General features: G+C 40.7%; 1 protein-coding gene across 6 annotated transcripts in view; it reads right to left on the bottom strand.

Annotated features, from left to right (window-relative positions):
* Positions 1–11527, bottom strand: part of LOC110504295 (DNA-binding protein SATB2) — a 68585-nt gene extending 57058 nt beyond the window's left edge. For 3 of the 6 annotated variants that reach the window (XM_036974636.2, XM_036974638.2, XM_036974640.2), the window contains exons 1-2: positions 11374–11512; positions 8850–9338 (exon numbers count right to left, since the gene is read on the bottom strand). The gene's annotated coding sequence lies outside the window, so the exon portion shown is untranslated. Of the gene's footprint in view, positions 1–8849; positions 9339–11373 lie in introns of all 6 variants that reach the window. The other 3 variants (XM_036974639.2, XM_090229977.1, XM_036974637.2) reach the window with 2 other exon arrangements.
* Between the last annotated feature and the right edge of the window lie 10973 nt (positions 11528–22500).

Here is a 22500-nt window from a genome sequence, read left to right as displayed (position 1 = left end):
CAGTAAATGTTGTACAACTGATGTAAGTGTACTTACAAACAGAAGCTATATGGAGTGTGAGAGAGAGACAGAGAGAGAGAGAGAGAGAGAGACAGAGAGACAGAGAGAGAGAGACAGAGAGAGAGAAATCGATACTAAAAGAAAGATTGAGAGTAGGTGCGCACATGCTAGAGAGATAGTGTGTGAGAGAGAGAGATAGTTGTGAGATAGTTGTGGAAAAAGAGTTTTGCGCAAAAGTAACAACATTGATAGATATTGTGACACACCCCCTAAACTCAAAAAGTACTGAATAAAGCCTGGCTGGACTGGGGTGAGCCACAAACTAATTTAACCCAATATTGCAAGCTCTGACATTGCTAAAATGTGGAATACAAGTAGTCAGTTGTCTGCCCTATATACACAAACAAACATCATTAGGATATCTTCATACATCTAGGAAATGTAGGCCTGTAAACACAGAGATACAATAGGTGGAATTATCAACTATGAATATTTATGATGAATGTAAGCTTTACTTTCTGGTGGCTGACCTTACAAGGCCTGGTCCTGCCTGACTTAAACACATCCAGTTGCACGTCTTTTGACGTTGTGGCTATTGTAATTGGCTCTAAGGAAAACAAGTGGGCTCAGACATTGTCACATCACATGTAAATATGAATTTTGTAAATGTGTTTTTTTTTTCTTCTCAGAATTGTGTACAACACTCACGCCCATGAATACTTTTTTCATGTAAATCGATTTTATTCTGAATCTAATATGGCCAACATAATTACACTCAAACACCTTTTCCTGCATATAAATTGTTGTGGTTCATTTAGTATTGTGTTACTGGGTCTTTAAAAGGGTTGCATGTGGCTCTTGGTATAACTAGGGCTTTGAGTGGCACTGCCATGCCTCTTGTGTTTGAATAGCTAAAGTCAACTAGCTCTTCAATGTGTGTTCATGTGTTTCACAACACAAGCACATGGTAGCATAACCACATTACAGGAAAACAATATCTATCAATTGAATCACTTTTGCAGTAAAATATTTTTTCACAATCATCCCTTTCATAAATGGGAGACATTAGAGATGTGAAAAAAACATGGTTGTGTTTTGTTCTACTTCGGGTCAGGGTAAAAAAGGGTTGGCCACGAGCCTAAGGGGTAACAGAGCTAGAATTAGGACAGACAGGAAGATACACAAAGAAAAAGTAGAGTAGAGGAGAAACATTGTAACTAAGAACAGAGACAAATATAAATGAAAACAAAACAACAGTTATAAAACACAAAGTAAATGAAACAACAGACAAAACACAAAGTAAATGAAACAACAGACAAAACACAAAGTAAATGAAACAACAGACAAAACACAAAGTAAATGAAACAACAGACAAAACACAAAGTAAATGAAACAACAGACAAAACACAAAGTAAATGAAACAACAGACAAAACACAAAGTAAATGAAACAACAGACAAAACACAAAGTAAATGAAACAACAGACAAAACACAAAGTAAATGAAACAACAGACAAAACACAAAGTAAATGAAACAACAGACAAAACACAAAGTAAATGAAACAACAGTTATAAAACACAAAGTAAATGAAACAACAGACAACACATAAGCCATGGAGATGCAGAGGAAGAAAAGAAGAGAAAGGCTCAAACTCCACAGAGACAAACTTACAGTAGCTCTTTGCCGCCATGCCTATAGCCCCCTGCAGTAAACCACAACGCCTGTACCACTCTAGCCTATCTATCACAGTGTGATAGACTGTATTCATGAAAGGCTCCACCACAGACAAGCAAAGCAGAAAGGGAGAAGGGCTTATGACACATTATTAGTCATATTACCAGGAACGATTAGATTAATCACATTACTGAACGTACACTCAGCAAAGCTCTATTCTCCAATAAGCACCTGGGGTATGTCCAAAATGGCACCATATTCCAAATATAGTGCACTACTTTTGATGAGATCTCTATGGGCCCTACTCAAAAGTAGTGCACTACATAGGGAATAGGGTGCCATTTGAGATGCAAGCCCTGTGTTACAGCAGGGCTATCAAACTGTTGGCTAATGCTGCTCTCTATGACAGAGATAAAAGATGGATAGAGGGATATTAAAATCAGTCTCTCTCTGTATGTTTGTGTGTGTGTGTGTGTACTGGGGAGTAGGGATTGTCAGAATGCTTCTCATCACTGGCAGGGCTCTACGCTGCCATTTTCTTACAAGAAGCACATGTGCTCCTAAGTTTAAGAAATAGGAGCAAATAAATACATTTAGGAGCACATTAAAAAATATTAAAAGTATTAATGACAAGAATTGCCAGGAATAAGTAAATACAGGTTTAAGGAGCACCAGAAAAATGTATTTTTAAAATGGAGATGTAGCCTACATTGGGCCTATATGAATCCTAGCTACTTTTGAAGCTCATCTCCTGAAGAAGCACATCCCTTTTCCTTTCTTTCTGTTACACTAAATGTTGTCTGAGGGCACTGGTGCTCCCAAATTAACATCCCAGGTAACACAGCAAAATATTTAGGAGAATATTTGACCAAAATGGTAGCACTGGAGAGTCTGGCCCCTGACTGTGTATTAATATGATAGCTCCTCCTCACAAGCACCAAGCTTTTGGCCTGACATGAACCTATACTAACACTGTAGCACCACCACCACAAAAACAACAATAAACACAATGTGATATATATATAGACAGACAAAACACAAATATATATATTTTTATATATATATATATATATATACAGTGCCTGACTTGGACTGAAATAGGTACTGTATATAAACACAACATGTAAAGTGTTGGTCCCATGTTTCCTGAGCTGAAATAAAAGATCCCCGAAATTTTCAATAAGCACAAAAAGCTTATTTCTCTTTAATTTTGTGCACAAATTGGTTTACATCCCTGTTGGTGAACATTTCTCCTTTGGCAAGATAATCCATCCACCTGACAGGTGTGACATATCAAGAAGATGATTAAACAGCATGATCATCACACATGTGCGGCCACTCTAAAATGTGCAGTTTTGTCACACAACACAATGCCACAGATGTCTGAAGCTTTGAGGGAGCGTGCAATTGGCATGCTGACTACAGGAATGTCCACCAGAGCTGTTGCCAGAGAATTGAATATTAATTTCTCTACCATAAGCCGCCTCGGTCATTTTAGAGACTTTGGCAGTATGTCTAACGGGCCTCACAACCACAGATCACATGTAACCATGGCAGCCCAGGACCTCCACATCTGGCTTCTTCCCCTGTGGGATCGTCTGAGACCAGCCACCCGGACAGCTGATGAAACTGAGGAGTATTTCTGTCTGTAATAAAACCCTTTTGTGGGGGGAAAACTAATTCTGATTGGCTGGGCCTGGTTCCCCAATAGGTGGGCCTGGCTTCCAAGTGGGTGGGCCTATGCCCTCCAAGGTCCATCCATGGCTGCGCTCCTGCCCAGTCATGAGAAATCCATAGATTAGGGCCTAATGAATTTATTTCAATTGACTGAAGAGTTAGAGAGAAGGGGAGAGAGAGGGGAAGAGTTGGAGAGAAGGGGAGAGAGGGGGAAAGTTGGAGAGAAGGGGAGAGAGGGGAAGAGTTGGAGAGAGGGGAAGAGTCAGACAGAAGGGGAGAGAGGGGAAGAGTCGGAGAAAAGGGGAGAGAGAGGGGAAGAGTTAGACAGAAGAGGAGAGAGGGGAAGAGTTGGAGAGAAAGGGAGAGAGGGGAAGAGTTGGAGAGAAAGGTTGAGAGTTGAAAAGAGAGGGGGAGAGTTGGAGGCAGGGGGAGAGAGGGGGAGAGTTGGAAAGAGAGGGGGGAGAGAGGGCGAGAGCCCTTCTGGCAAACATGTTTAGCTCTCTCATAAACATCTCATTTGATAATAAAAGATAAAGAGTTAACAGCAGGACTTTATAACCCCACCCCTTGTGCGCACCCACACACACGTAAACAGACACACACACATATGCGCGAATGCATCTACACACAAACACACAAACACACAAACTGCAGCCAGCACACACACACAACACAGGCTGGCTGCTTTGACACTTCCAAGGACCACACACTGACTCACAGGCACACACATGGGACCCCAAGCCAGCCCTCTGAATAATACAGCCTGGGAACACACACACACACACACATTCACTGTGACGACAGTAGTCTCACACACCGTAGCCTGAGGTGCTGTGTATCATGTGCTGTGTGGACTGCAGCGACGGGCCAACGCCACGGCCACTAGATAAACTACACAGTAACAACCCCGCTACCTACATCACACTACATGCCAAAGCTAACTCAACTCAGTCCCACCGCAGCGGCAGCTCGCACCAGACTCACACTACCAGGAATGGCTGTGGCTCAGATACAGTTGATATAGTCAAAGTCTTTGGTTAAAACTATGACACCAAAATGCACTTGTATGTCCAGTCCTTTATTTATATATGCCATTTAGCAGACACTTTCATACAAAGTGACATAGAGTCATGAATGCATACATTTTTATATGGGTGGCCCCAGCGGGAATCGAACTCACAATCATTTGCCCTGAGAAGTGGCAAAGACTAAATACAAAGTCATTATTAGTGTGCCCTCTATTTCCCCATAGACCATCCCTGCTGATATCTAATCTGCTGTTTAATAGCATAGACACACCCACCCTTGATATGTGAACACAGATAGCATGGGTTCACACAGGAAACATAGACAGAGAGAGGAGAGAACAGGGAGAGAGGGAAGAGGGGAAGAGAACAGGATATCATAGAAAAGGGGGATGAGATGAGCAGTCATTGTGAAACACATTTACAGCGTCTGTCTTAAAATTAGTCATAAAAAGAAAGGATGGATTGGAACACAACAAAGACCAAGTTAAAAGGGCAAGAAACTGTGACAAACAAAATAATTGAAAATAATGGCTTCCTGCTGTTTATAAGTTAACCTTCATCAGTGCAGGGTGGAGTGAGGGGAGGGATGGCGCAAAAATGCAGCGGTGTCAAGACTCGTTAATAGCATGCTGCTTTTGACGCATTTGGTTATGTTCCTATTTCATCACGAATGAGTGAATCCTGTCTTGTATGCCCAAAACGTCCACATTCAGTATCCAGTAGATTCTGATATGCTTCTGATCTTTTGAAATTATTTCAATAACTGTAGATAGCAGATACCGTATTTCTGGAGTGAGAAAGTTAAGCAGAAATAATTTGAAGTTTCTCTGACTTCAAATGTTCAAAGATGCGCTTGTAAAAAAAAATATATTTTACCTTTATTTAACCAGGCAAGTCAGTTAAGAACAAATTCTTATTTTCAATGACGGCCTAGGAACTGCCTGTTCAGGGGGAGAAGGACAGATTTGTACCTTGTCAGCTCGGGGGTTGGAACTTGCAACCTTCCGGTTATTAGTCCAACGCTCTAACCACTAGGCTACCCTGCAGCCCCATAAGCTAACTGGATATCGTTTCCATTTGGGTAGACACACGTAGGCTATAATAACTCAGGGTTTACCGTTTAAAATTATCTTCATGAATTGACACATATTACAGTTATGAATTCCCATAACTCGAGCGCGAAATATGAGTAATGGTTGGAGAAAAACGCCCTGCGAAAAGTCACGGCTTTCCATCTATTCTATTTCATCTATTCCTCGGTTATGATACGCATTTGCGCACGCTATATGGTCAATTCCTGTCCAATGCCGATAAAATGTGAGCACTGTGCCAAAATCGCAACATCTAGGCACATTTTAAACAGAATGAGATCTGGTGTGACTGACAAAAAGGCAACATCTTAAGAGCTGAAACGAATGAATTTTTCTTTGGGCTTGGCATAGAATTTTGTTGGACTGCTTCGGGGCTCTGTTTACTCAAACAGATACGATAGACAGGAAAATAGTCGATGATGACATGTGTAAGAAAATAATGCTTCTAGCCCACTTACTGTTGGCAACTGGCAACAATAAAACGAACATTCCTGATTCCTTTCTTTACTGTACTAGAATTGGCCTACATGCATTTGCCAGAGCTACTCCCCAAAATTAAATAAATGTAGACTACTTGAGTAAACTGGTTGTGGGCCTTTCCAGGCCGAGCACAGTCAGTCTCTGTGTAACTTAATCTCGGGAGCTGATCACTGGGTTTTGAATCTACGTATTTATTTGAGAGTTTGGAACTTAATAAGAATAGCTTTAAGTAGCATTTAAAACTATTGCCACAACTATTGTTTTTGACATAATGGTGGGAGCGACCGTTTCCCATTTATGCTAAAACGCATTACTTCAATCCCTGATCGCATGTTGCACGTATTGATTGCAGGAGAAAATGTAGACCTTAATTAAGCAACATTTGGGTTGAAGGGTCGCCTCCTGTCAGAATTGCATGTTTGTCTGCCCGTGGCGTGGCCTTTTGACTATGTCTCACACAAAAAAACTCGTATAATTCGTCTGTGCCCTTGACCTGACGGTGCAGAGACTTGAGTCAGAGGCCTTCTGTTTAGGATAGGATCAGGTGACCCGCCTCTGTAAAAATGAGATTGGCTAGCCTATACACTGTCCCTACTGCCAGTGGCATTTATAACTTTGCTGCATTACGATCAAGTATTATCAGTCTATATGCCCAAGCTTTTCTCGTTAGTAGGCTATTGGTGGAGGTTGTATTAGCGAAAAGCAAGCTATGCCTAGTAACCTACAGGAGATCGAAGTAGCTATGGAATATTAGACAGATATGAAATATATATTCCCATATACCATAACGTGCTTATTATGCCACTAATCAATTCATACATTATACGATTTAAATATAATAAATAGCCTATTACCCACGCCTTCTTCTTAGAGCTTCTACAGTGACCTACAGTTAGTTAGACAAGTTACCAAATCGTTTAATACTGCAGAGGAAACGACAGGCTTCTGCTGCTACCTCGCAGTCTAACCAAGGTGAGAGAAGCAAACTGGGTCTGTGAAAATGATTCAGAAACCCTATGAGGATAGTGGCAGATCAATCGAAAGTGCTTCTTTATTATTCAATAATCTATACCAACGAATTTTGGCATATAGGTTTTATAAGGGTGCTTAGAAGGCAAAGATCGGAATTATTACTCGTATTATCACATGTAGGCCTAACCTATTGGATGAATTAGAATACATTTGATTATATTTAAAATAGGTTTCAAATAATATCGGCTAATATCCATCAAATGAAAATACAATTAATTCACGCTAACTGATTACATTATTTAAAGAATGAATGAACGAGTTAATATTTATCTTTTCAGTAGGCTTAACTTCATGAGTGGAAATTAACGTAATTCTAAATTCAAAACTCGGCTGTTAATTTCCAACTTCAAGAAGTAATGGCTCGCTCATTATTTTAAATGTTATAGAGACGTGCAAAAAAATGCTAATCGTGACACAGTGTATTGTGTGATTTTCCTAAAACAACAGTTAAATAAAAATCTTCAATTAGGTTAAATATGAATCTAATGTTAAAAGTAAAAGACAACATAAATGAACACAGAGACAGACAGACAGACAGACAGACAGACAGACAGACAGACAGACAGACAGACAGATTTAAATAAATATGTTCCATATTGGGACAAACACGCACGTTGGCGAGAGTAGTAGCAGGTCTCTTAGACAATCGGTGAATTTACAGGTTATTCTCTCAAACAATGGAACAGTGGATATGCTGGAATAGCATGTGCAACCCAGCCTACGCAGGAAAGTTCATTCATGATTTGTTTGGAAACTTTTGCATTAAAGATAGATAAAAAGGGTAAAGATAAACCTTGTTGTGACATAGGGTCAACTCTACTCTGAATGAGATATTTCTATTGATACATTCTTATGAACACTGAATATATTCTTTAGAAAAATGATTCCAACGGAAGCACAGAAAGAAAATGGAATCTATGTCTACATGACCTATTTTTGATTGATAGGCCTACGATAAGTATAATACTTTACAACACACATGGAGTTATCAAAGTAACTGTTTCCACTTTATTACTCAAAAATGAAGACGTTACCGTTTCATCAACTGGAAATGTGCAATCCCAAATGAAAAAAGTAGACGTTACCGTTTCATCAACTGGAAATGTGCAATCCCAAATGAAAAAAGTTGTCAAATAATCATGAAAAAAAGAAACCACATACATAGCTAGAAATGTTTTCCCCAAGACGTTCCCTTTGACCTTTCTAACGCACGGGTACCATCAATCAGGTGAACTAGAATGATAGGCCTAAATAACCCACATGTAGCCTATGTGAAATCATTATTATGGAAATGGCATGATAATCATGAGTTATGGTTAGTTATTATTATTAATCAGTAGGCTAATTAAATAATAATTGTCATCATTGTCATTATCACATTGGACTAATAATATAGGCATAATAATGATAATACTAATAATAATACATTATAATAGATCGTTTTGTCTGGTGATGAAAGCTGTGTCCAAATAGCCTACATTGTTATGGGGATTAACTGACCAAAACAATGAATTGGAGATAGGATATGCTACAGGCCTATTAATAAAGTTTGAAACCAATAGCCTACAGCCTATCAGCCATTATAGCAATCGTCACTGTAAACGAAATTGTTATTAGGCCTATGTTGTACTTTTCAATTAACACCTGAAGGTAAAATAATCAACTATAACCCCAGATAGGCTATTTACCCCTAGATGCAACAAGTGATTTCTCTTTCTCGTAATCGACTGCATTACTGCATAACACCGCTGCTGCTGATGTGTTGTGTTGTCAGAAGAAACACAAGATTAATGGCTTATTACAATGAATGGGAAATCGATGGAAACGGTCAGGTTAGTCATTACGGAACACCTCTGACTAGTACTCACTGTTTATGGGGTGTCTGTACCTCTGCTGGCCGTTGAGGAGGCTCTGTCCATTGATTAAAATTATTGAATCCAGGGCTGGGCTGCGTCGGGTCCACGACCGGCAGAGATCCGCTGGAGTCTGTGCTGGTGGACACAACTTCGTGCCCCAAGCGCTGGATGTGAGCGAGTCCGAGAGAGATGGGAGACAAAGGTAGACAATGTGCGTTGGTTTATTGTCTGTGTGAGAGTGGTGTTCGCCTCAGAGAGAGAGAGAGAAAGAGAGAGAGAGAGAGAGAGAGAGAGTGTGTGTCTCTTTCGCTCGAGACCAGTGCGTCGAGGTTTGCTTGCTGAGTGCGCGGGGATCTTGCTGGAGCTCGAGCCGCTGCGTCTCGCGGGGCAGATAAACTTGTCAACCGGCCAGTTGGAGTCGTTTGATCGCACGTTGTGTCCTGTCGTCCCCGGTTAGACACGACCGAGCCACAAATCGGTCCTCTTCTGAACTCGTGGCTTCTTCACCGGCGGGAACAAGGAAAACGCAAAACGCATCATAAGGAAAATGTTCAAGTGAACAACAGGCAAAACAACCAAGTCGCTCAAGCAAAACAGACCGAAATCAAAATGTCTGCGACAAAGAGAAGGTGTTAACTGAAGAAATCTCGATAGAACAGTCACAATTTCGCGCAAAACAATCTGCGTGTCACTTTCAATCTTTCCCGTGCCAACGGGCGCGCTAACTGACAGCGGGTTCACAAAAGAGGGAGGCGAGAGGGGTGGAGAAAGAAGAAAGCAAGCGCGGGGGAGAGGGGAGGGGCGTCAAAAGTAATTTGGCCTATTCCTCAGCATGAGCATTTCTTGTCTCGCTGCAAACTCTAATATTCTGCACTGACTTGTTTTTTTCCCTTTCAAATATTTGATTTGGATGTGAGACTGTGCGCCATCGCCATTCCCACATATTTGATTTCGGATACAATGTGTGCCTTTGTCAGTAGGTTAACTTTTATATGAAAAGTTTTTAAAATACATTTTACTATTTAAATCAGGACATATGCTGTTGTGCCAGATACAAATTGTTATTACTGATAATAGCCTATTTAACAATAAATAGTTAGCCTATCAGGAATGCAGATGAAACAGAAAGGACTATAGATTTAATTCCATGCTCAACAAAGACATCAGTAGTCTAATAAACGTGCAACTATTGTAGCTGTCCCTGTCTCTGTCTGTCTTTGAATGTCTGTTTTATTAATATCTTGTGTAAATACAGCAGGAGTGCGCTGTCATGGGAAATCATTGCATAATAAACTACATTCTTTATCGACAGATGTCACCGGCTTTTAATAAATAACGAGGCCAAACGGTCTAACGAATGAACGGCTCTCCCCAGGTCGTCGTGACTGCAGTACAAAGAGAGGGCCACACCAAACTGTCAGTCCTAAATATTTGATGAGCTCGGTTCCACTTTCGTTGTGGCCTAAGGTCACTTTCGATACCACATTGTGTGATGGTAGGTGAAAACGTAAGCATATCAGTTTATGGTTGGCACGGTGGCAATATGGAAGGGCTCACTTAGCTGCGCCTTTACTTTCGGTGTCATTGCAAGACTCCAATCCCTCGGATTAAATTGGATATTAGGCCTATAAATAATGTTTTTAAAGAATGATGTAATGTGTAGGCTGAAGGAGTATGCATGCACAATAAAAAAAAATACCTGAATTTTTTTGTTTTTATTAACACAGTCAAAACTTCGAAACATTTGCAAAAGATTTCACACTGCATGTGAATGCTAAAGGGAGTCTAGATGCCAGGGTAATGTCCATTTAGCTGCAACTGTCGCAAAAAAACTCGGAATGCCAGTACATGTGAGGACCAGCCACAATGATGCTACTAATGTCTTCGAGATGCAAAGCTTAGCCTACTTGATAACTGAGTCTACAGGCTCGAGAGGGTCCCGGAGGGTCCACGTGCGTGCCTGCAAGCCAGTCAGTCTCAGAAAGAAAGAGAGAGGGGGGGGGGGGGCAATAGGGGGCAATAGGAGATACAGTGGCGCATGCAGCAATATTTAATGCAGTCCCAAACGCTACTTTTGGTCATCCTATTACATTTTGCAGTGTTTCGTAATGCATGAAATAACAATTGGCGTTTTGATTTAAGGAATCGATTAGACAGTCTCTGGAGATTAGAAATATTGTGAAAACGCTTGGGTCACATTCGTTTTTTAAGTGGGGGCCCAATGACGTCAAAACATCATGACATAAAGGTCAGACAAAACTGATCCAATTATCGTCTCCGAATGAACGCAAGACTGATCAGCAGCAGCCGAGAGCTGGTAGAGACTGGTAGCTGGGCTAAAAAATGATTTAAAGTGCCAGAGATGGCAACTTGGAATCGTGTCGTTTGTGGTTACAGTGTTATCTTTGCCAACTAAGTCACATTGTTAACATCCTTTGCCAACCCCTCTCCCTAAGTCACATCCATAAAACTCTAAATTGTCCAATTCAATATAATTACAAGTAAACTGGATATGAGTGGGTCCGCAGAACCTTACCTTGTTTGTAGCACTCAAATGAAGGTTTATTAACAGCTCGCGAACGTCGACAGTTGGCAGTTCTGGAACCGTTCTGCTGATCGCAGTGTTCTCCGTGCAGAATACACGAGATGAGCGCTGGGGTGCGTGGAGGGATAGTGGTGAAACACCAGACGATGCGCGTAGCTCATTCGTCAATAATATTAAATATGTTAATGACGATGATGTAGCAGTGCGTGGGCGAGAGAACACTGTCAGGTCTGTGCATAAAGTTTCCTCAAAACGCTTCTGGGAACTAATAACATTTGAATGTATAACTTTTGTCCAGACAATTGCCAACTTTATAATTGATTTGTAAAAGTATTATAGACCGATTTATCAACGTGTGTCTTTGGGGGCAGGCATATGAACACATGCCATCTCCCTCTCCGTATCCTATATGTTTGTGTTTGTGGGAATATGTGTGTGTGTGTGTGTGTGTGTGTGTGTGTGTGTGTGTGTGTGTGTGTGTGTGTGTGTGTGTGTGTGTGTGTGTGTGTGTGTGTGTGTGTTAACGAGTTGGGGGTTGCAAATGGTAAGGGGATGGTATAATTAAAACATTTAACACAGTGCGCTAAACTCCTGCTCCATTTTCTGAAGTGATCTTTAAAATATTTTTTTTCTGCAGTGAGAACATTTTGGGGCGCGAAATGCTCGACCTCAGTTTATATAAAGAACCGGCAGAGTTTTAAAAGTCCTAAAGCTACACTGTGGCCGACGTGACCTCGGAAAATATGTAATTTGTTAGACCAATGGTTTTAACTTAACCTAAAAATGTTCCCCTTTCAAATAGAAAATTAGAGGTAATCTTCATTTATATGTCAAAACGAGCCGTTTAATTAAATGGACAAAAAGCGAAGGCTTGGCACGAAGCGTCACTTTACGCAGCAATCTGTGTGTATTTTCTTGTCACAAGGAGAAATATTCTTTACGCACCACTAAACGACAGAGACGTGTCATTTAAAATGTCTCTAGAAAAACTGGCAATCAAAATGGCAATGTCCTTACAAGTGAAATAAGTGTTATCGAAAATAATTTATTTGGTAGCCTATAGAATGTGATATTTTATCTTCATCATCATCAAATATTATTATTGATATAGAGCCTATAAATCATTTATAGCCTACTATTCTTATGAATATAATTCCTATTTTTGTCTGACACGGAATATGAGTTCATTTATCATTTACTTAAGAACATATTTAAATATGACTAAAACTGTATTAGGCTGCCTATCAAACGATACGTTTAATTGCTATGTTATTTTAAAAAAATTGTTTTACCTTTATTTAACTAGGCAAGTCAGTAAAAGAACAAGTTCTTATTTTCAATGACGGCCTAGGACCAGTGGGCTAACTGCCCGTTTAGGGGCAGAACGACAGATATTTACCTTGTCAGCTCGGGAATTCGAACTTGCAACCTTTCGGTTACAAGTCCAACGCTCTAGGCTATCTGCCGCCCCATTAAAGGCGCTTGTCATAAAACTTAGCTGCCTTGTAGAAAGGTGCTTACCGGAATTTATCACAAGGATTTTCCTAAAGTCAGATGAAATTAAATAACTAAATATTTTATAACTGCTGAATACCTACAGTTTGAATTGTTTCGCAGACGTTTTTCAAGGAAGAAGAAAGCAATACATAATGCATGCATTTGGGCACAGGTGAATGGTTAAAACACGATTAGGATTTTAACAATTCAACTATATTTATTTAAATAATCTCATAGGTCTTATCACATAAATAAAAATAAATAGGCCTGTACAGAATAATTGGACTGAGCGGTGACCTGTATGAGCATTTCATTATTATGTCGCTAATGATTAAATCCCTCATTTTCATAGCCATTTAAAACATAAAATGGATAGCATATTCAACCTGTGGATAATACAATTCTCTAACACATTTCGTTTCAGTGCTAGGACTATGTGGGGAGAGAAGAAGTGGAGAAATAGGATCTATGTGTGAATATTCTTCCGTGTATTTATTCAACGAAATGTTTTGCTCACTGATGTGCATTTCACCTCGTGCAAAGCAGCCATTCCATAGCTGTTTTGGTTCTTCTAAATAATTGAGCACTGATTGGGGACTCCTTTGCCTTTGCGTCTCTCCTGCACTCACTCCACTCTATTTATTTTGAATTTCTTGGAAACTGGGAATCTAAAAGTATAAGACTGCTCAGAGGCAGGGAGGCAGTAGTAGCAGGGAGCTCAAACTAGCGGGAAACTTTAGAATGCCGTGAAACAATGAAAAATTGATATCGACAATAGCCCCAATAGAAAAAAAACTATGAGAAAGAAGCATTTCAATCATTTACAAGACGAAATATCCCTAAAGCTTTTGTAAAATATGATAGTAAATATGAAGCAGTTAGGGCAATTGAGCACACAACATCCCAGGGTAAAATGAAAGCCTTATCTTGGGTGCCAATACAAATAGACCCACATTGGGATGAGAGAGGAGAGGCCTTGCTGGGAGGTCTGCATGCACAGAAGGACCGAGCTCCAATGAGCCTCCTGGACGAGCTGACTGAGACGGAGCAGTCACTGGATGTCATCTGATTCTAAGCCCCTCTGAGCCCATTGCGTCACTCCAGCCTCCAAATAAGAATAACAGTCTTTTATTTATTTCCCATTGAAGTCCCTGCTAGGATTTGATAAGAAATGATCCGGTGATTTGACGTAGACCTCCGGCACAAATATCATTTCACTTCAAGAAGTCAGCAGAATAACTTAAAGAAGAATGCATCTGGAATACGTCAGCCTGATGCCGAATTAGTACCGCCGTTATGACTGTAGTTTATGTGTGTGTTGTGTGTGCAACATGTTAACAATAGCGCTGCAATGAACCGAAATGGTAATTAAGTTAATGTATGCTCCTATAAAATAGCCTGCTAACGCTTCCTATGTTTTTCATTGGTCATCTCATTTGCTCAGTGTATAGTGACAGCGAGACACCAATATAGTTAAACCTGTCACTTCATGTAGAAATAGCACGACTGTGTGGAGGTTTATGGAATAGCAAGATAATGGATTGCACACGTTGTTGAAATATAAAGGGCGCATGGAAATAATTTTTGCATTGAAGACATGATATTGTCTATTCACAAACCAATACCTGACACGACTATTTCCTGGAGGTGGAAGAATAAATAGGCCTACTGATAGTAATTTTCTGTCTAACATATAAACTAATAAAATACTACTATTTCTGTTGTGATATTTATAAATTATTATATTTAACATGTGGCTATTTACAGTTTATGTATATGTACAGGTTACAGGTTACAGTTATAACCAATAAACAAAGACAACATCTGACTTAACCCGTGCCTGGTGGACTTCCATCATTTCAACCAATAGGATAAACCTATGGTTTTAATGGGCTTTTTCGAACCTGAAGGATAAATCATTGAATGGACATAGACTGGCCAAAGTAGGCCATGGGGTGCCAATCGAGCTGTGCACAAAGCCACAGGCCAAGGAAGTCTGTGAAACGTTTATTGGCGAATTAAAATCGTCAGGAGGGCCACTGCTCGCTGCGGTCACAAACACCAACATGGTAATTTAGTATAAACTACAACTGGGACCACACATTCCTCTAACATGGTGATATTGTAAGGAGTATATTATCCCTGCTGAGTGGCGATATGGAGAGCAAAGGGGTCCATTTAAATTCGAACAAATAAGTTCATAATAATAATAATAATAATATAACTAACATATAAATAATAATAATAATCGACCACAACAACGAGGAGGCATAATCATAATAATAACAACAACAACAGCTATTAATAATTATACAATAATTCATCGGAATAGTTAATTTAATGCATGTCAAATGTAGGCTAAGTATTCAGTAAATAAATGGTCTAAGCATGGTAAATCCTCGCTTTAACGAAAATATAACTGCTCAATGAACCATGGCTTAAATCATCTATAATTGGAGACGAAGGAAACTAATGCAAAACGAATGGCTGACGTTGCAATACAAAACAGACAATTAAACAACATCTTTAAAAAATAAATACATATTTAACAGAACCCCAATTTCTTAAACCAGATTCTTGACCCACGTTAATGGTGCAATGTAGGCTATCTTAATTCATAATGATATATTAGGCCACAATTCAAGTTGGGAATAGGCATGTCATACGATTCAAATTGGAAATGGGCAGGTCCCTCAATTGTTGGCATCAATATTTGCATCACATGGGCCAATGATTGCACATGATTTGTTGTCAAATTAATTCATAACTCATAAACACGACCTTCAAATCCATTGCCAATCTTGTTCTACACCGATTATAGCCCACCAAACACCATTCACAAACATAATTATTATAGACCAGTAGTAGTTGCCTATGTAGTCTTCAACCAAAGTATATTTGGATAACTTTCTATCGAAATATACCAAAATATAAAGGGCACAGCTCGACAATATCAAATGTGGACATTACAGTTCACTTGAATGAATCTGCTTCAAGTGATCCGCGACTTTCTGGGACTTTCTGGGAGTGAACTAGAGGCGTGTCTAATGGCTTGTTTTTAAAGGATGTATCTCATTGCCGGTTAGGATTAATTTATATTTCAAACAACATTCTAATAGACGCAGTGGCAGTTGGAGCGCACCTTCAGCCGCAGTCCAAATTGTTTCCATACAGAGGTCATGACTCCGAGTCCATTATTGCTCGGAAGCACCATTTCTCACTAAGCGCCTCCTGGGCTATAGCGCTGCTGTCAGGAGGATTTACATTCGCTCCACTCGACTCACGACGGTATGCTAGCAAGATACAGTGGTTTAATACATATGGTTAACATACCAAATACTGTTTACTCTGCACATAGCCACATGTGGCATCTATGTGTTTAAATGGGGCGGCAGGGTAGCCTAGTGGTTAGAGCGTTGGACTAGTAACCGGAAGGTTGCGAGTTCAAACCCCCGAGCTGACAAGGTACAAATCTGTCGTTCTGCCCCTGAACAGGCAGTTAACCCACTGTTCCTAGGCCGTCATTGAAAATAAGAATTTGTTCTTAACTGACTTGCCTGGTAAAATAAAAAAAATAAAAAAATACTGAGCTTATTGTCATGTCTCTAGGCCCTTAATAGGCCTATCTGTTACAGAGATGATCAACCAAAGTAGAAGCAGTAGCAAGCTCCTGTAATTCAAATATAATTATATATATATATATATAATTATATTTGAATATATATATTTATATATATATTTATTTATATATTTATGTATTTATTTATATTTATTTATATTTATATATATGTAATCATCAATTCAAAAATAATTTTATGAAAGTCAGAAAAAATATATTGTATTATTTTGAGAATATTCGATTGCTGTGGATTTCGTTTTGGTTTAGCAATTGTGCAGAAGGTCCTAGGACGGTAGGCTACATAAAGCCCATTATAACAGACCTGTTTGGATAGGATACAATAAAAAACGTCAGCAGCAAAGGTAGGTTTGTGCTTCTGCTGGATTCAGTTTTACTTTACCCTACAGTATGCATACAATGAAAACGATCTAGTACGAACCCTGAGCAAACTTCAGTTTTTACTTTTCATGGAAATTGGGTATATCACAAATAACAGTAATCTTCTTATGCCTGTTTCAAAGTTCAGTCCTTGAGAGCTATGATATGCAACAAAGAGGATTGTTTTCCTTTCGCTAAGTGCAATGAACCTGGCAGCCTCTTTTCTCCGAATACGTTTTTACCTGAAATAAAATCCGCCTGACCAAAGACGCAGAGGAAGAAAAGTTGGAGGGAGAAAGAGAGTTGTTAGAGTCAGCACTCTGCACTATGTCATTGGGCAGAAGTATTTGACATTTGGAATTATCTGTAAATACTTCATTAAACTGTGTATGAGTTACCCCTTGTGCCTCACGGTCCACTTCTGGTAAGATTTACAAATGATAACATAAACATACCAAACAAGAAAATCAATTCGAGTTTGAAAAAGGAGGAGGGGAAGGAGAGGGGCTCCTGAGCTTTACGAATTTGATCGGCCCACTTAACAACAAAACCGCGGAGGTCGAGTAATGAGGGTTGGAACACGCGCCCAATGTTTGGGCCAGGAATCATTTGTCCATACATTAACAGTCCTGCAAAAGAACAGCATGCCAGAGTTGCGTTATTGTCAATAACTGCACAACATTCTTCATATCACTTGCTTCCTACTGCACGGGATATATCAAAAGCCCTTACTGCAAATTAAGAGGAGAAATCATGGAATATCGGTGTGCTAGATAGCCAGGGAGACAATAATTCTCCCAAAGTTCAACTGACCATTGGCATATTATTGCTCAATGAAGGACTCAACAGGTAGTTTACTGCATATATTATGGAACGGTGTTTTCTGGACATTTTATTTTCTGAAATTAGTTAGCAGTCGATAATGGGTAAGCCTACTAACAATAAGGGCACTAATGAGTGAGCGAGTGAGTATCTGCCAGACCAAAGGCACATCAGCAAAATGATAGGCTTGCTGGTTCTTGAGGGTATGTGGTGTTTGGGTTGGGATTGGGAACATAAAGCACCAAGTTAAAGCACCAAGAGATTACAACTTCCAACCCCCTCTCCTTGTCACACATTTACCCCTGTCAGTCTGTCTGTGGCCAATGCTGCCTGCTATGTCAGCTCTGACCCCAAAGCCCGAAAGGAGACGTCAAGCTCAGGTATATGTTGAAAGGACATGGAAACAGATACCGTTGAAAATTATATCCCTATTTTTCAACCTAGGCATAAGGATTCATGTGGGCAAGGAGGTAGGTAGGGGAGAGAGAAAAAGAGAGGGAGAGGGGGGAAAGAGAGAGAGAGAGAAAGGGGAGAGAAACAGAGAGATAAGGAAGAGGGAGAGCGATCTTATCTGTTCATCAGTGGAGGAGGGGCTGGGGGGCGTTTATAGCTACTGATGCTGAAGCCATTTGAGTCGTCAAAGGCAAACTAATAGGGATCAAAGTCCACTTTAACTAAGTCCAGGAGACAGAACCACAAACACATTTCTAATTAATGAACAACACACAGGTCCAACATCAAACACATACACTGATGCACGAATGCACTCACAAGCATGCACGCATGCACACACGCACGCACCCATCAATGATTGTGGCCTTTGACTGAGGTCACCTGAGTATCTCTCAACAATGAATGAGAATTCTGGGGGAAAATGTCAGGCTCAGCATATATATCACTCTACATGGCTTTGTTGTGATGTCCAGTTGACCTGATCTAAATAGATGTTGGTGTATTCTTACCATGAGTTTGATCAGACCCTGGGGTCTTCTGGCTCTGCATGGTCCAGTCCCAATCAGCATGTCACTGTCTCAGCCGTCCCTCAGTTGTTTTTGTCTCAAATGCATCTGACGTGCCTTTCCAAATACGGACATGAGAATTGCCTTGTGGGTAAGACAATGGCAGTGACGGGCAGTCTAGTTTCTGTTTGTGAATCCCCTCATTGGCGGAGCTTGCTGCCATGAAAGATGTCAATCATTGATTGATAGACACCAATGAGGAAGCTTCAAATCTCCCAGGTAAATCCCTTTGATTTGCTAAAGAACAAAAAGCTACATAAAAAGGGGTGAATCATTGAAAGCAGATACCTGGTTCCGAGGCACCCACACGGGGAGGTTGGCGATTCCACCATTTAGAAAAGACTCGGTTCCACAGGAGTGAAGTGACCATTTCATATTGTGTGTTTATGTGTGCGCGTGAGCATGTGTGTGTGTGCTGTGGCTGATCCTGTGTCCCTGTGTGGTAGTGTGATACTGATCAATCCCTTAGTGAGGAGAGGCCAGGGTCAGAGGTCAGAGAAGAGCTGTAACCTCCTGTTTGTTATTGTTATGCTGCCCTTGGACAGGTTAACACAGCATTACACACACACCGCCGCCGCACCCCTCGGTCACTGTGCACACAGGAGGAGAGTGAAGACAGGAGGAGGGGGCTGGAGGGTCACTTACAAACGTGTTGAAGGAACCCATGGCAGCTAATCTAAACTGCTGGAATACTATCCCACTAAAGGGAGAAAAGGTGCCCAAATACTCCCCACACGCTGCTCCTTTTATTCTAGAATATGGAGGGAAAAGAGACCCTGAGGATATTGGACGGAAATTAGGCCAATGTATACTTTAGCCCCATTGGGACATAAGGCCATGGGGTGACACACAGTCAATAAGAGGACATCCTTCAATAATATTGATGAAAACTAAAGGGACGGTGGTAGCATCCTGCTTCCTAACATACTTGCGATAGCTGTCAGGTGTATGACACCATATCATGTCAACCCAGCTGAGGTATGCTGATTACAGTCAGAGGATAAGTCTATAAGTCTACCTGTATGTGCGTCAGAGGTATCCATTCCTTCTAGGATGGAGCAGGGTGGGGGCTGTTTGAGTCTGATGGTTTGGTAGTACCCCTCCACCCCCCACCCATTAATCCATCCTTCAAAAGCCCACGTGGTCCTGCTAATATGGAACACATTGAGGGCCATGTAGTGGCCAGGCTAGGCAGAAGCATTCAAGCCCAAATGGTACCCTATTCCCTACATAGTGCGCTACTTTTAACAAAAGCCCATAGGGTTCTGGTCGAAAGTAGGGAAACAGGGTGCCATGTGGGATACACACGCAGATTGGGCTAAGAGACCTGGCGCAGCGCGGCACAGCCACTTAATCAGACATTATTTATGAGCCTGGGAGGTTTAAATCAACACGAGCAGGAAGTGGGGCCAGGCCTTATGGTTTTATAACTGCTGTCATAATAATCACATCCAGATATATTCATCAGAGCTCAGCCCCTCACAGCCACCACATCCACTCCAATCCCTCCTCTAGATGGTTCCTTCTTCTCCTCTAGCACCTCTTTACTCCATCTCTCACCCCTACAGTAACCATTCACCACCTGCAAGCTTTATGGTCCATCTGCAACGTTTTTCTAATTCATCTTCTAATTCCTCTCTCCTTCTTCTTTATTTCCAATGGTCGTGGAGCTTTCCCAACTCTCTCCTCCTCCGCTCCTATCCTCCTCTCCTCCCTCCAGTAGAAGGTAGAACCTAGACATGTTTCTAGCATCACCTGGCTTCAGGGGCACCGAGTGATGTCATCACTCACGGTACTCACTAAAAGGATGGAGTGATGGGGAAAAAGAGATATGTGTGCGTGTGTGTGAGTCAGGGGAGAACGACTGCCCCCTTGCATTGAGGTTTTCAAGTTGAAGAAAACATGATCCTACCATTATAGTGAATGGGAAATGGCGATCTTTAAGGTCAATAATCGTGTATGAACATATTTTTTCAGAACACAATCATGGAACCAATAATTGCTTCTATTTCACCAGGTGTACAGTACCAGTCACAAGATTGGACACACCTACTCATTCAAAGATTTTTCTTTGTCTGTATTATCTTCTACATTGTAGAATAATAGTGAAGACATCAAAACTATGAAATAACACATATGGGAATCAGGTAGCACCCAAAAAAGTGTTAAACTAATCAAAATATGTTTTAGATTCTTCAAAGTAGCCATCCTTTGCCTTGATGACAGCTTTGCACACTCTTGGCATTCTCTCAATCAGCTTCATGAGGTAGTCACCTGGAATGCATTTAAATTAACAGGTGTGCCTTGTTAAAAGTTAATTGTGGAATTTCTTTCCTTCTTAATGTGTTTACGCAAATAAGTTGTGTTGTGACAAGGTAGGGGTGGTATACAGAAGATAGCCCTATTTGATAAAATACCAAGTCCATAGTATGAGAAGAACAGCTCAAATAAACAAAGAGAAAATACAGTCCATCATTACTTTAAGACATGAAGGTCAGTCAATATGGAAAATTTAAAAAACTTTGATAGTTTCTTCAAGTGCAGTCGTAAAAACCATCAAGAGCTATGATGAAATTGGCTCTTATGAGGACCGCCACAGGAAAGGAAGACCCAGAGTTACCTCTGCTGCAGAGGATCATTTCATTAGGGTTACCCAGCCTCAGAAATTGCAGCCTGTCTTTGTGAGATGCAGAGTAGGTGAACGGATATGGTTCCCACCATAAAGCAAGGAGGAAGAGGTGTGATGGTGTGGGGATTCTTTGCTGGCCTACACAATAACCCAACCTCAACCCAATTGAGATGGTTTGTGATGAGTTGGACCGCAGAGTGAAGGAAAAGCAGCCAACAAGTGTTCAGCATATGTGGGAACTCCTTCAAGACGGTTGGAAAAGCATTTCAGGTGAAGCTGGTTGAGAGAATGCCAAGAGTGTACAAAGCTGTCATAAATGCAAAGGGTGGCTACTTTGAAGCTTATGAAATTGAAAATATATTTAGATTTGTTTAAAAAAAATGTGTTTCCTACATGATTCCATATGTGTTATTCCATAGTTTTGATGTCTTCACTATTATTCTGGGGTGGCAGCGTAGCCTAGTGGTTAGAGCAGTGGACTAGCAACCGAAAGGTTACAAGTTCAAATCTCTGAGAAGACAAGGTACAAATCTGTACTTGCCTAGTTAAATAAAAAATTCTACAATATAGAAAATATAAAGTAAAACCCTTGAAAGAGTGTGTCTAAACTTTTGACTGGTATTGTATGTCCTGGAAACAATTACTTTAAAATTACACACAGACAAAGTTAAAGGGATAATTAAGTTGCTAATGGCAACCTGCAGTACCTCGCCGGCCTCCAACTTCATGTACTCCATGAGAGGGGGCAGCACTGAGCTAGCCTACAACGTCACTTCCTAGAGTAGCTCACTCTGCGCATGCAATGTTCCCAAAAACTCCTCCATGTAGCAAGATGGTGACACTCTGAAATGACACTTCCTGATCATCAAATGTACCACTGAGCATTCTCATAGGAAACAATGGGGTGACGTCATCGATTGCTTCGCCTATCGTGTGTGTGTGTGTTAGAGAAAGTGAGTGAAGGAGCAGAGGAAGAAAGAGAGAGGGAGGGGGACAGAATGGAAGAGGAGAGAGACAGAGAGACAGGCAGAAGCAGAGAGAAGGGGACCAAAAGAGGTTTGCGAGATTAAATCAAATGACAATCCTGACTGAGTAATACATGGAATGCAATGGAGCCCCTTGGAAAGCAACAGAAGCATTAGTGACTGGTTTGG

The sequence above is a fragment of the Oncorhynchus mykiss genome, chromosome 3, assembly GCF_057628025.1.
Source record: "Oncorhynchus mykiss isolate SJ-2025 chromosome 3, ASM5762802v1, whole genome shotgun sequence".
NCBI classification, from domain to species: Eukaryota; Metazoa; Chordata; class Actinopteri; order Salmoniformes; family Salmonidae; genus Oncorhynchus; species Oncorhynchus mykiss.
Note: the sequence above shows the minus strand (reverse complement) of the source record. Positions and strands in the feature narration are given on the sequence as shown.